The sequence below is a fragment of the Heptranchias perlo genome, unplaced genomic scaffold, assembly GCF_035084215.1.
Source record: "Heptranchias perlo isolate sHepPer1 unplaced genomic scaffold, sHepPer1.hap1 HAP1_SCAFFOLD_335, whole genome shotgun sequence".
Lineage (NCBI taxonomy): Eukaryota > Metazoa > Chordata > Chondrichthyes > Hexanchiformes > Hexanchidae > Heptranchias > Heptranchias perlo.
Genome location: NW_027139347.1, coordinates 154,593 through 167,616, shown reverse-complemented (window position 1 = coordinate 167,616; position 13,024 = coordinate 154,593).

The window sequence follows — 13,024 nt, the reverse complement described above, 5'->3', positions numbered from 1 at the left end:
AACCCAGAGAGAGAGAGACCGATACATAACCCAGAGAGAGAGAGAGTCCGATACATAAACCAGAGAGAGAGATGGAGAGTCTGATACATAACCCAGAGTTAGAGAGAGAGCCCGATACATAACGCAGAGGGAGAGAGACAGCCCGATACATAACCCAGAGAAAGAGAGAGAGAGAGTTTGAAACATAACCCAGAGAGAGAGAGTCTGATACAGAACCCAGAGAGAGAGAGAGAGAGAGTCTGATACAGAACCCAGAGAGAGAGGGAGAGAGAGAGAGAGTCCGATACATAACCCAGAGAGAGAGAGAGAGTCTGATACATAACCCATAGAGAGAGAGAGAGAGTCCGATACATAACCCGGAGAGAGAGAGAGTCCGATACATAACCCAGAGAGAGAGAGAGAGAGTCTGATACATAACCCAGAGAGAGACAGAGACAGAGAGTCCGAGACATAACCCAGAGACAGAGAGAGTCTGAAACATAACCCAGAGACAGAGAGAGAAAGTCCGATACGTAACCCAGAGAGAGAGAGAGAGTCTGATACATAACCAAACCAGAGAGAGAGACCGATACATAACCCAGAGAGAGTGAGTGTCCGATACATAACCCGGAGAGAGGGAGAGAGAGAGTCTGATACATAACCCAGAGAGAGAGACCGATACATAACCCAGAGAGTCGGAGAGAGAGAGTCCGATACATAACGCAGAGGGAGAGAGAGAGTCCGATACATAACTCAGAGAAAGAGAGAGAGTCCGATACAGAAACCAGAGAGAGAGAGAGAGTCCGATCCAGAAACCAGAGAGAGAGAGAGAGTCTGATACATAACCCAGACAGAGAAAGAGTCCGATACAGAAACCAGAGAGAGAGAGTCCGATACATAACCCAGAGAGAAAGAGAGTCCGATACATAACGCAGAGAGAGACAGAGGTAGAGAGTCCGATACATAACACAGAGGGAGAGAGAGAGTCCGATACAGAAACCAAGGAGAGAGAGAGACTGTTACATAACCCGGAGAGAGAGAGAGTCTGATGCATAACCCGGAGAGAGAGAGAGTCCGATGCAGAAACCAGAGAGAGAGGAAGAGTTTGATACATAACCCAGAAAGAGAGAGAGAGTCTGATACATAACCCGGAGAGAGAGAGAGTCTGATACATAACCCGGAGAGAGAGAGTCTGATACATCACCCAGAGAGAGGTAGAGAGAGAGTGTCCAATACATAACCCAAAGAGAGAGGGAGTCTGATACATAACCCAGAGAGAGACAGAGTCTGATACATAACCCAGAGAGAGAGAGAGTCTGATGCATAACCCGGAGAGAGAGCGAGAGTCTGATACATAACCCAGAGAGAGAGAGAGAGTCTGATACATAACCCAGAGAGAGAGAGAGTCCGATGCAGAAACCAGAGAGAGAGAGAGTCTGATACATAACCCAGAGAGAGAAAGAGTCCGACACAGAAACCAGAGAGAGGGAGATAGAGTCTGATACAGAACCCAGCGAGAGAGGGAGAGTTTGATACGTAACCCAGAGAGAGACAGCGAGAGAGAGTCCGATACATAACCCAGAGAGAGAGAGAGTGTCCGATACATAACCCAGAGAGGGAGTCTGATACATAACCCAGAGAGAGAATGTGATACATAACCCAGAGAGAGAGAGACCGATACATAACCCAGAGAGAGAGAGAGAGTCCGATACATAAACCAGAGAGAGAGATGGAGAGTCTGATACATAACCCAGAGTTAGAGAGAGAGCCCGATACATAACGCAGAGGGAGAGAGACAGCCCGATACATAACCCAGAGAAAGAGAGAGAGAGAGTTTGAAACATAACCCAGAGAGAGAGAGTCTGATACAGAACCCAGAGAGAGAGAGAGAGAGAGTCTGATACAGAACCCAGAGAGAGAGGGAGAGAGAGAGAGAGTCCGATACATAACCCAGAGAGAGAGAGAGAGTCTGATACATAACCCATAGAGAGAGAGAGAGAGTCCGATACATAACCCGGAGAGAGAGAGAGTCCGATACATAACCCAGAGAGAGAGAGAGAGAGTCTGATACATAACCCAGAGAGAGACAGAGACAGAGAGTCCGAGACATAACCCAGAGACAGAGAGAGTCTGAAACATAACCCAGAGACAGAGAGAGAAAGTCCGATACGTAACCCAGAGAGAGAGAGAGAGTCTGATACATAACCAAACCAGAGAGAGAGACCGATACATAACCCAGAGAGAGTGAGTGTCCGATACATAACCCGGAGAGAGGGAGAGAGAGAGTCTGATACATAACCCAGAGAGAGAGAGAGTCCGATACATAACCCAGAGAGAGAGAGAGAGAGTCTGATACATAACCCAGAGAGAGAGAGAGAGAGTCTGATGCATCACCCAGAGAGAGAGAGAGAGTCTGATACATCACCCAGAGAGAGAGAGAGAGTCCGATACAGAAACCAGAGGGCGAGCGAGAGTCTGATACATAACCCAGAGAGAGAGAGAGTCTGATACATAACCAAGAGAGAGAGTCTGACAAAAAAACCAGAGAGAGAGAGATAGAGTCTGATACAGAACCCAGCGAGAGAGGGAGAGTTTGATACATAACCCAGAGAGAGACAGAGAGAGAGAGTCTGATACATAACCCAGAGAGAGAGGGAGTCTGATGCATAACCCTGAGAGAGTCTGATACATAAGCCAGAGAGAGAGAATGTGATACATAACCCAGAGAGAGAGAGAGTCCGATACATAAACCAGAGAGAGAGAGGGAGAGTCTGATACATAACCCAGACAGAGAGAGCCCGATACATAACGCAGAGGGAGAGAGAGAGAGAATCCAATACATAACCCAGAGAGAGAGAGGGAGAGAGAGAGAGTCTGATACATAACCCAGAGAGAGAGAGTGTCCGATACATAACCCGGAGAGAGAGAGAGAGAGTCTGATACATAACCCAGAGAGAGAGAGAGAGTCTGATACATAACCCAGAGAGAGAGAGAGAGAGTCTGATACATAACCCAGAGAGAGACAGAGACAGAGAGTCCGAGACATAACCCAGAGACAGAGAGAGTCTGAAACATAACCCAGAGACAGAGAGAGAAAGTCCGATACGTAACCCAGAGAGAGAGAGAGAGTCTGATACATAACCAAACCAGAGAGAGAGACCGATACATAACCCAGAGAGAGTGAGTGTCCGATACATAACCCGGAGAGAGGGAGAGAGAGAGTCTGATACATAACCCAGAGAGAGAGAGAGTCCGATACATAACCCAGAGAGAGAGAGAGAGAGTCTGATACATAACCCAGAGAGAGAGAGAGAGAGTCTGATGCATCACCCAGAGAGAGAGAGAGAGTCTGATACATCACCCAGAGAGAGAGAGAGAGTCCGATACAGAAACCAGAGGGCGAGCGAGAGTCTGATACATAACCCAGAGAGAGAGAGAGTCTGATACATAACCAAGAGAGAGAGTCTGACAAAAAAACCAGAGAGAGAGAGATAGAGTCTGATACAGAACCCAGCGAGAGAGGGAGAGTTTGATACATAACCCAGAGAGAGACAGAGAGAGAGAGTCTGATACATAACCCAGAGAGAGAGGGAGTCTGATGCATAACCCTGAGAGAGTCTGATACATAAGCCAGAGAGAGAGAATGTGATACATAACCCAGAGAGAGAGAGAGTCCGATACATAAACCAGAGAGAGAGAGGGAGAGTCTGATACATAACCCAGACAGAGAGCCCGATACATAACGCAGAGGGAGAGAGAGAGAGAGTCCAATACATAACCCAGAGAGAGAGAGGGAGAGAGAGAGAGTCTGATACATAACCCAGAGAGAGAGAGTGTCCGATACATAACCCGGAGAGAGAGAGAGAGAGTCTGATACATAACCCAGAGAGAGAGAGAGAGTCTGATACATAACCCAGAGAGAGAGAGAGAGAGAGTCTGATACATAACCCAGAGGGAGAGAGATAGAGTCCAATACATAACCCAGAGAGAGAGAGGGAGAGAGAGAGAGTCTGATACATAACCCAGAGAGAGAGAGATAGAGTCCAATACATAACCCAGATAGAGAGAGAGAGAGTCCGATACATAACCCAGAGAGAGAGAGAGAGAGTCCGATACATAACCCAGAGAGAGAGAGAGAGAGTCCGATACAAACCCAGAGAGAGAGTCTGATACATAACCCAGAGAGAGTGAGTCTGTTACATAACCCAGAGAGAGAGAGAGTCTGATACATAACCCAGAGAGAGAGAGAGTCCGAGACATAACCCAGAGAGAGAGAGGGAGAGTCTGATACATAACCCAGAGAGAGAGAGAGAGAGTCTGAAACATAACCCAGAGAGAGAGAGACAGTCTGAAACATAACCCAGAGAGAGAGAGAGTCCGATACTTAACCCAGAGAGAGAGAGAGAGTCTGATACATAACCCAGAGAGAGAGACCGATACAGAACCCAGAGAGAGAGAGTCCAATACATAACCCAGAGAGAGAGGGAGAGAGAGAGAGTCCGATACATAATCCAGAGAGAGAGAGGGGCCGATACATAACCCAGAGAGAAAGAGAGTCCGATACATAACGCAGAGAGAGACAGAGGGAGAGAGTCCGATACATAACACAGAGAAAGAGAGAGTCTGATACATAACCCAGAGGGAGAGAGAGAGTCCGATACAGAAACCAGAGAAAGAGAGAGTCTGATATATAACCCAGAGAGAGAGAGAGAGTCCGATTCATAAACCAGAGAGTGAGAGGGAGAGTCTGATCCATAACCCAGAGAGAGAGAGAGAGAGTCTGAAACATAACCTAGAGAGAGAGAGTGTGTGTTAAATAACCCAGAGGGAGAGAGAGTCTGATACATAACCCAGAGAGAGAGTCCGATACATAAACCAGAGAGAGAGAGGGAGAGTCTGATACATAACCCAGAGAGAGAGACCGATACATAACCCAGAGAGTCGGAGAGAGAGAGTCTGATACATAACCCATAGAGAGAGAGAGAGAGTCCGATACATAACCCAGAGAGAGAGTCCGATACAGAAACTAGAGAGAGAGATAGAGTCTGATACAGAACCCAGCGACAGAGGGAGAGTTTGACACATAACCCAGAGAGAGAGAGTGTGTGTTAAATAACCCAGAGGGAGAGAGAGTCTGATACATAACCCAGAGAGAGTCCGATACATAAACCAGAGAGAGGGAGAGTCTGATACATAACCCAGAGAGAGAGACCGATACATAACCCAGAGAGTCGGAGAGAGAGTCCGATACATAACGCAGAGGGAGAGAGAGAGTCCGATACATAACCCAGAGAGACAGAGAGAGTCTGATAAACAACCCAGAGAGAGAGAGAGAGTCTGATACATAACCAAACCAGAGAGAGAGACCGATACATAACCCAGAGAGAGAGAGAGAGAGAGAGTCCAATACATAACCCAGAGAGAGAGAGGGAGAGAGAGAGAGTCTGATACATAACCCAGAGAGAGAGAGAGTCTGAAACATAACCCAGAGAGAGAGAGAGAGTCTGATACATAACCCAGAGAGAGAGAGAGAGTCCGATACAAAACCAAACCAGAGAGAGAGACCGATACATAACCCAGAGAGAGAGAGAGAGAGAGTCCAATACATAACCCAGGGAGAGAGAGGGAGAGATAGAGAGTCTGATACATAACCCAGAGAGAGAGATAGAGTCCAATACATAACCCAGAGAGAGAGAGAGAGAGTCCGATACATAACCCAGAGAGAGAGAGAGAGTCCGATACATAATCCAGAGAGAGAGGGAGAGTCAGATACATAACCCAGAGAGAAAGAGAGAGTCTGATACATAACCCGGAGAGAGAGAGAGAGTCTGATACATAACCCGGAGAGAGAGCGAGAGTCTGATACATAACCCAGAGAGAGAGTGTCCGATACATAACCCAGAGAGAGAGGGAGTCTGATGCATAACCCGGAGAGAGAGAGAGTCTGATACATAACCCAGAGAGAGAGAGAGTCTGATGCATAACCCGGAGAGAGAGAGAGAGAGTCTGATACATAACCCGGAGAGAGACAGAGACAGAGAGTCCGAGACATAACCCAGAGACAGAGAGAGTCTGAAACATAACCCAGAGACAGAGAGAGAAAGTCCGATACGTAACCCAGAGAGAGAGAGAGAGTCTGATACATAACCAAACCAGAGAGAGAGACCGATACATAACCCAGAGAGAGTGAGTGTCCGATACATAACCCGGAGAGAGGGAGAGAGAGAGTCTGATACATAACCCAGAGAGAGAGAGAGTCCGATACATAACCCAGAGAGAGAGAGAGAGAGTCTGATACATAACCCAGAGAGAGAGAGAGAGAGTCTGATGCATCACCCAGAGAGAGAGAGAGAGTCTGATACATCACCCAGAGAGAGAGAGAGAGTCCGATACAGAAACCAGAGGGCGAGCGAGAGTCTGATACATAACCCAGAGAGAGAGAGAGTCTGATACATAACCAAGAGAGAGAGTCTGACAAAAAAAACAGAGAGAGAGAGATAGAGTCTGATACAGAACCCAGCGAGAGAGGGAGAGTTTGATACATAACCCAGAGAGAGACAGAGAGAGAGAGTCTGATACATAACCCAGAGAGAGAGGGAGTCTGATGCATAACCCTGAGAGAGTCTGATACATAAGCCAGAGAGAGAGAATGTGATACATAACCCAGAGAGAGAGAGAGTCCGATACATAAACCAGAGAGAGAGAGGGAGAGTCTGATACATAACCCAGACAGAGAGAGCCCGATACATAACGCAGAGGGAGAGAGAGAGAGAGTCCAATACATAACCCAGAGAGAGAGAGGGAGAGAGAGAGAGTCTGATACATAACCCAGAGAGAGAGAGTGTCCGATACATAACCCGGAGAGAGAGAGAGAGAGTCTGATACATAACCCAGAGAGAGAGAGAGAGTCTGATACATAACCCAGAGAGAGAGAGAGAGAGAGTCTGATACATAACCCAGAGGGAGAGAGATAGAGTCCAATACATAACCCAGAGAGAGAGAGGGAGAGAGAGAGAGTCTGATACATAACCCAGAGAGAGAGAGATAGAGTCCAATACATAACCCAGATAGAGAGAGAGAGAGTCCGATACATAACCCAGAGAGAGAGAGAGTCCGATACATAACCCAGAGAGAGAGAGAGAGAGTCCGATACAAACCCAGAGAGAGAGTCTGATACATAACCCAGAGAGAGTGAGTCTGTTACATAACCCAGAGAGAGAGAGAGTCTGATACATAACCCAGAGAGAGAGAGAGTCCGAGACATAACCCAGAGAGAGAGAGGGAGAGTCTGATACATAACCCAGAGAGAGAGAGAGAGAGTCTGAAACATAACCCAGAGAGAGAGAGACAGTCTGAAACATAACCCAGAGAGAGAGAGAGTCCGATACTTAACCCAGAGAGAGAGAGAGAGTCTGATACATAACCCAGAGAGAGAGACCGATACAGAACCCAGAGAGAGAGAGAGAGAGTCCGATACATAACCCAGAGAGAGAGAGAGAGAGTCCGATACAAACCCAGAGAGAGAGTCTGATACATAACCCGGAGAGAGAGAGAGAGTCTGATACATAACCCAGAGAGAGAGTCTGATACTTAACCCAGAGAGAGAGAGAGAGTCTGATACATAACCCGGAGAGAGAGAAAGAGAGTCCGATACAGAAACCAGAGAGAGAGAGAGAGAGTCTGATGCATAACCCAGAGAGAGAGAGAGAGAATCTGATACATAACCCAGAGAGAGAGAGAGTCCGATGCAGAAACCAGAGAGAGAGAGAGTCTGATACATAACCCAGAGAGAGAAAGAGTCCGATACAGAAACCAGAGAGGGAGATAGAGTCTGATACAGAACCCAGCGAGAGAGGGAGAGTTTGATACATAACCCAGAGAGAGACAGAGAGAGAGAGTCCGATACATAACCCAGAGAGAGAGAGAGTGTCCGATACATAACCCAGAGAGAGAGGGAGTCTGATACAAAACCCAGAGAGAGAGGGTCTGATACATAACCCAGAGAGAGAGAATGCGATACATAACCCAGAGAGAGAGAGACCGATACATAACCCAGAGAGAGAGAGTCCGATACATAAACCAGAGAGAGAGATGGAGAGTCTGATACATAACCAAGAGAGAGAGAGAGAGAGTCTGATGCATAACCCAGAGTTGGAGAGAGAGCCCGATACATCACGCAGAGGGAGAGAGACAGCCCGATACATAACCCAGAGAAAGAGAGAGAGAGTTTGAAACATAACCCAGAGAGAGAGAGTCTGATACAGAACCCAGAGAGAGAGGGAGAGAGAGAGAGATTCCGATACATAACCCAGAGAGAGAGAGAGAGAGTCTGATACATAACCCATAGAGAGAGAGAGAGAGTCCGATACATAATCCAGAGAGAGAGAGAGGCCGATACATAACCCAGAGAGAAAGAGAGTCCGATACATAACGCAGAGAGAGACAGAGGGAGAGAGTCCGATACATAACACAGAGAAAGAGAGAGTCTGATACATAACCCAGAGGGAGAGAGAGAGTCCGATACATAACCCGGAGAGAAAGAGAGTCCGATACAGAAACCAGAGAGAGAGAGAGAGTCTGATGCATAACCCAGAGAGAGAGAGAGAATCTGATACATAACCCAGAGAGAGAGAGAGTCCGATGCAGAAACCAGAGAGAGAGAGAGTCTGATACATAACCCAGAGAGAGAAAGAGTCCGATACAGAAACCAGAGAGGGAGATCGAGTCTGATACAGAACCCAGCGAGAGAGGGAGAGTTTGATACATAACCCAGAGAGAGACAGAGAGAGAGAGTCCGATACATAACCCAGAGAGAGAGAGAGTGTCCGATACATAACCCAGAGAGAGAGGGAGTCTGATACAAAACCCAGAGAGAGAGGGTCTGATACATAACCCAGAGAGAGAGAATGCGATACATAACCCAGAGAGAGAGAGACCGATACATAACCCAGAGAGAGAGAGTCCGATACATAAACCAGAGAGAGAGATGGAGAGTCTGATACATAACCAAGAGAGAGAGAGAGAGAGAGTCTGATGCATAACCCAGAGTTGGAGAGAGAGCCCGATACATCACGCAGAGGGAGAGAGACAGCCCGATACATAACCCAGAGAAAGAGAGAGAGAGTTTGAAACATAACCCAGAGAGAGAGAGTCTGATACAGAACCCAGAGAGAGAGGGAGAGAGAGAGAGATTCCGATACATAACCCAGAGAGAGAGAGAGAGAGTCTGATACATAACCCATAGAGAGAGAGAGAGAGTCCGATACATAACCCGGAGAGAGAGAGAGTCCGATACAGAAACTAGAGAGAGAGAGATAGAGTCTGATACAGAACCCAGCGAGAGAGGGAGAGTTTGATCCATAACCCAGAGAGAGAGAGTGTGTGTTAAATAACCCAGAGAGAGAGAGAGTCTGATACATAACCCAGAGAGAGAGTCCGTTGCATAAACCAGAGAGAGAGAGGGAGAGTCCGATACATAACCCGGAGAGAGAGAGAGTCCGATACAGAAACTAGAGAGAGAGAGATAGAGTCTGATACAGAACCCAGCGAGAGAGGGAGAGTTTGATCCATAACCCAGAGAGAGAGAGTGTGTGTTAAATAACCCAGAGAGAGAGAGAGTCTGATACATAACCCAGAGAGAGAGTCCGTTGCATAAACCAGAGAGAGAGAGAGAGAGTCCGATACATAACCCGGAGAGAGAGAGAGTCCGATACAGAAACTAGAGAGAGAGAGATAGAGTCTGATACAGAACCCAGCGAGAGAGGGAGAGTTTGATCCATAACCCAGAGAGAGAGAGTGTGTGTTAAATAACCCAGAGAGAGAGAGAGTCTGATACATAACCCAGAGAGAGAGTCCGTTGCATAAACCAGAGAGAGAGAGGGAGAGTCTGATACATAACCCAGAGAGAGAGACCGATACATAACCCAGAGAGTCGGAGAGAGAGAGTCCGATACATAACGCAGAGGGAGAGAGAGACTCCGATACATAACCCAGAGAGAGAGAGAGAGACAGTCCGATACATAACCCAGAGAGAGAGGGAGACAGAGTGTCCGAGACATAACCCAGAGAGACAGAGAGAGTCTGATACACAACCCAGAGAGAGAGAGAGAATCTGATACATAACCAAACCAGAAAGAGAGACCGATACATAACCCAGAGAGAGAGAGAGGGGGAGTCCAATACATAACCCAGAGAGAGAGGGAGAGAGAGAGAGTCTGATACATAACCCAGAGAGAGAGAGAGAGTCCGATACATGAACCAGAGAGAGAGAGGGAGAGTCTGATACATCACCCAGAGAGAGAGACCGATACATAACCCAGAGAGTCGGAGAGAGAGTCTGAAACATAACCCAGAGAGAGAGAGAGAGAGTCTGATACATAACCCAGAGAGAGAGAGAGTCCGATACATAACCAAACCAGAGAGAGAGACCGATACATAACCCAGAGAGAGAGCGATAGAGTCCAATACATAACCCAGAGAGAGAGAGGGAGAGAGAGAGAGTCCAATACATAACCCAGAGAGAGAGAGAGAGAGTCCGATGCATAATCCAGAGAGAGAGAGAGAGTCAGATACATAACCCAGAGAGAGAGACCGATACAGAACCCAGAGAGAGAGAGTCCAATACATAACCCAGAGAGAGAGGGAGAGAGAGAGAGTCCGATACATAATCCAGAGAGAGAGAGAGGCCGATACATAACCCAGAGAGAAAGAGAGTCCGATACATAACGCAGAGAGAGACAGAGGGAGAGAGTCCGATACATAACACAGAGAAAGAGAGAGTCTGATACATAACCCAGAGGGAGAGAGAGAGTCCGATACAGAAACCAGAGAAAGAGAGAGTCTGATATATAACCCAGAGAGAGAGAGAGTCCGATTCATAAACCAGAGAGAGAGAGGGAGAGTCTGATCCATAACCCAGAGAGAGAGAGAGAGAGTCTGAAACATAACCCAGAGAGAGAGACCGATACATAACCCAGAGAGTCGGAGAGAGAGAGTCCGATACATAACGCAGAGGGAGAGAGAGAGTCCGATACATAACTCAGAGAAAGAGAGAGAGAGTCTGATATATAACCCAGAGAGAGAGAGAGTCCGATACAGAAACCAGAGAGAGAGAGAGAGTCCGATCCAGAAACCAGAGAGAGAGAGAGAGTCTGATACATAACCCAGACAGAGAAAGAGTCCGATACAGAAACCAGAGAGAGAGAGTCCGATACATAACCCAGAGAGAAAGAGAGTCCGATACATAACGCAGAGAGAGACAGAGGTAGAGAGTCCGATACATAACACAGAGGGAGAGAGAGAGTCCGATACAGAAACCAAGGAGAGCGAGAGAGAGAGAGTCTGTTACATAACCCGGAGAGAGAGAGAGTCTGATGCATAACCCGGAGAGAGAGAGAGTCCGATGCAGAAACCAGAGAGAGAGGAAGAGTTTGATACATAACCCAGAAAGAGAGAGAGAGTCTGATACATAACCCGGAGAGAGAGAGAGTCTGATACATAACCCGGAGAGAGAGAGTCTGATACATCACCCAGAGAGAGGTAGAGAGAGAGTGTCCAATACATAACCCAGAGAGAGAGGGAGTCTGATACATAACCCAGAGAGAGACAGAGTCTGATACATAACCCAGAGAGAGAGAGAGTCTGATGCATAACCCGGAGAGAGAGAGAGAGTCTGATACATAACCCAGAGAGAGAGAGAGAGTCTGATACATAACCCAGAGAGAGAGAGAGTCCGATGCAGAAACCAGAGAGAGAGAGAGTCTGATACATAACCCAGAGAGAGAAAGAGTCCGACACAGAAACCAGAGAGAGGGAGATAGAGTCTGATACAGAACCCAGCGAGAGAGGGAGAGTTTGATACGTAACCCAGAGAGAGACAGAGAGAGAGTCCGATACATAACCCAGAGAGAGAGAGAGTGTCCGATACATAACCCAGAGAGGGAGTCTGATACATAACCCAGAGAGAGAGAATGTGATACATAACCCAGAGAGAGAGAGACCGATACATAACCCAGAGAGAGAGAGAGTCCGATACATAAACCAGAGAGAGAGATGGAGAGTCTGATACATAACCCAGAGTTAGAGAGAGAGCCCGATACATAACGCAGAGGGAGAGAGACAGCCCGATACATAACCCAGAGAAAGAGAGAGAGAGAGTTTGAAACATAACCCAGAGAGAGAGAGTCTGATACAGAACCCAGAGAGAGAGAGAGAGAGAGTCTGATACAGAACCCAGAGAGAGAGGGAGAGAGAGAGAGAGTCCGATACATAACCCAGAGAGAGAGAGAGAGTCTGATACATAACCCATAGAGAGAGAGAGAGAGTCCGATACATAACCCGGAGAGAGAGAGAGTCCGATACATAACCCAGAGAGAGAGAGAGAGTCTGATACATAACCCAGAGAGAGACAGAGACAGAGAGTCCGAGACATAACCCAGAGACAGAGAGAGTCTGAAACATAACCCAGAGACAGAGAGAGAGAGTCCGATACGTAACCCAGAGAGAGAGAGAGTCTGATACATAACCAAACCAGAGAGAGAGACCGATACATAACCCAGAGAGAGAGAGTGTCCGATACATAACCCGGAGAGAGAGAGAGTCCGATACATAACCCAGAGAGAGAGAGAGAGAGTCTGATACATAACCCAGAGAGAGAGAGAGAGAGAGTCTGATGCATCACCCAGAGAGAGAGAGAGAGTCTGATACATCACCCAGAGAGAGAGAGAGAGTCCGATACAGAAACCAGAGGGCGAGCGAGAGTCTGATACATAACCCAGAGAGAGAGAGAGCCTGATACATAACCCAGGGAGAGAGAGAGTCTGATACATAACCAAGAGAGAGAGTCTGATACAGAACCCAGCGAGAGAGAGAGAGTCTGATACATAACCCAGAGAGAGAGAGAGTCCGATACAGAAACCAGAGAGAGAGAGATAGAGTCTGATACAGAACCCAGCGAGAGAGGGAGAGTTTGATACATAACCCAGAGAGAGACAGAGAGAGAGAGTCTGATACATAACCCAGAGAGAGAGGGAGTCTGATGCATAAC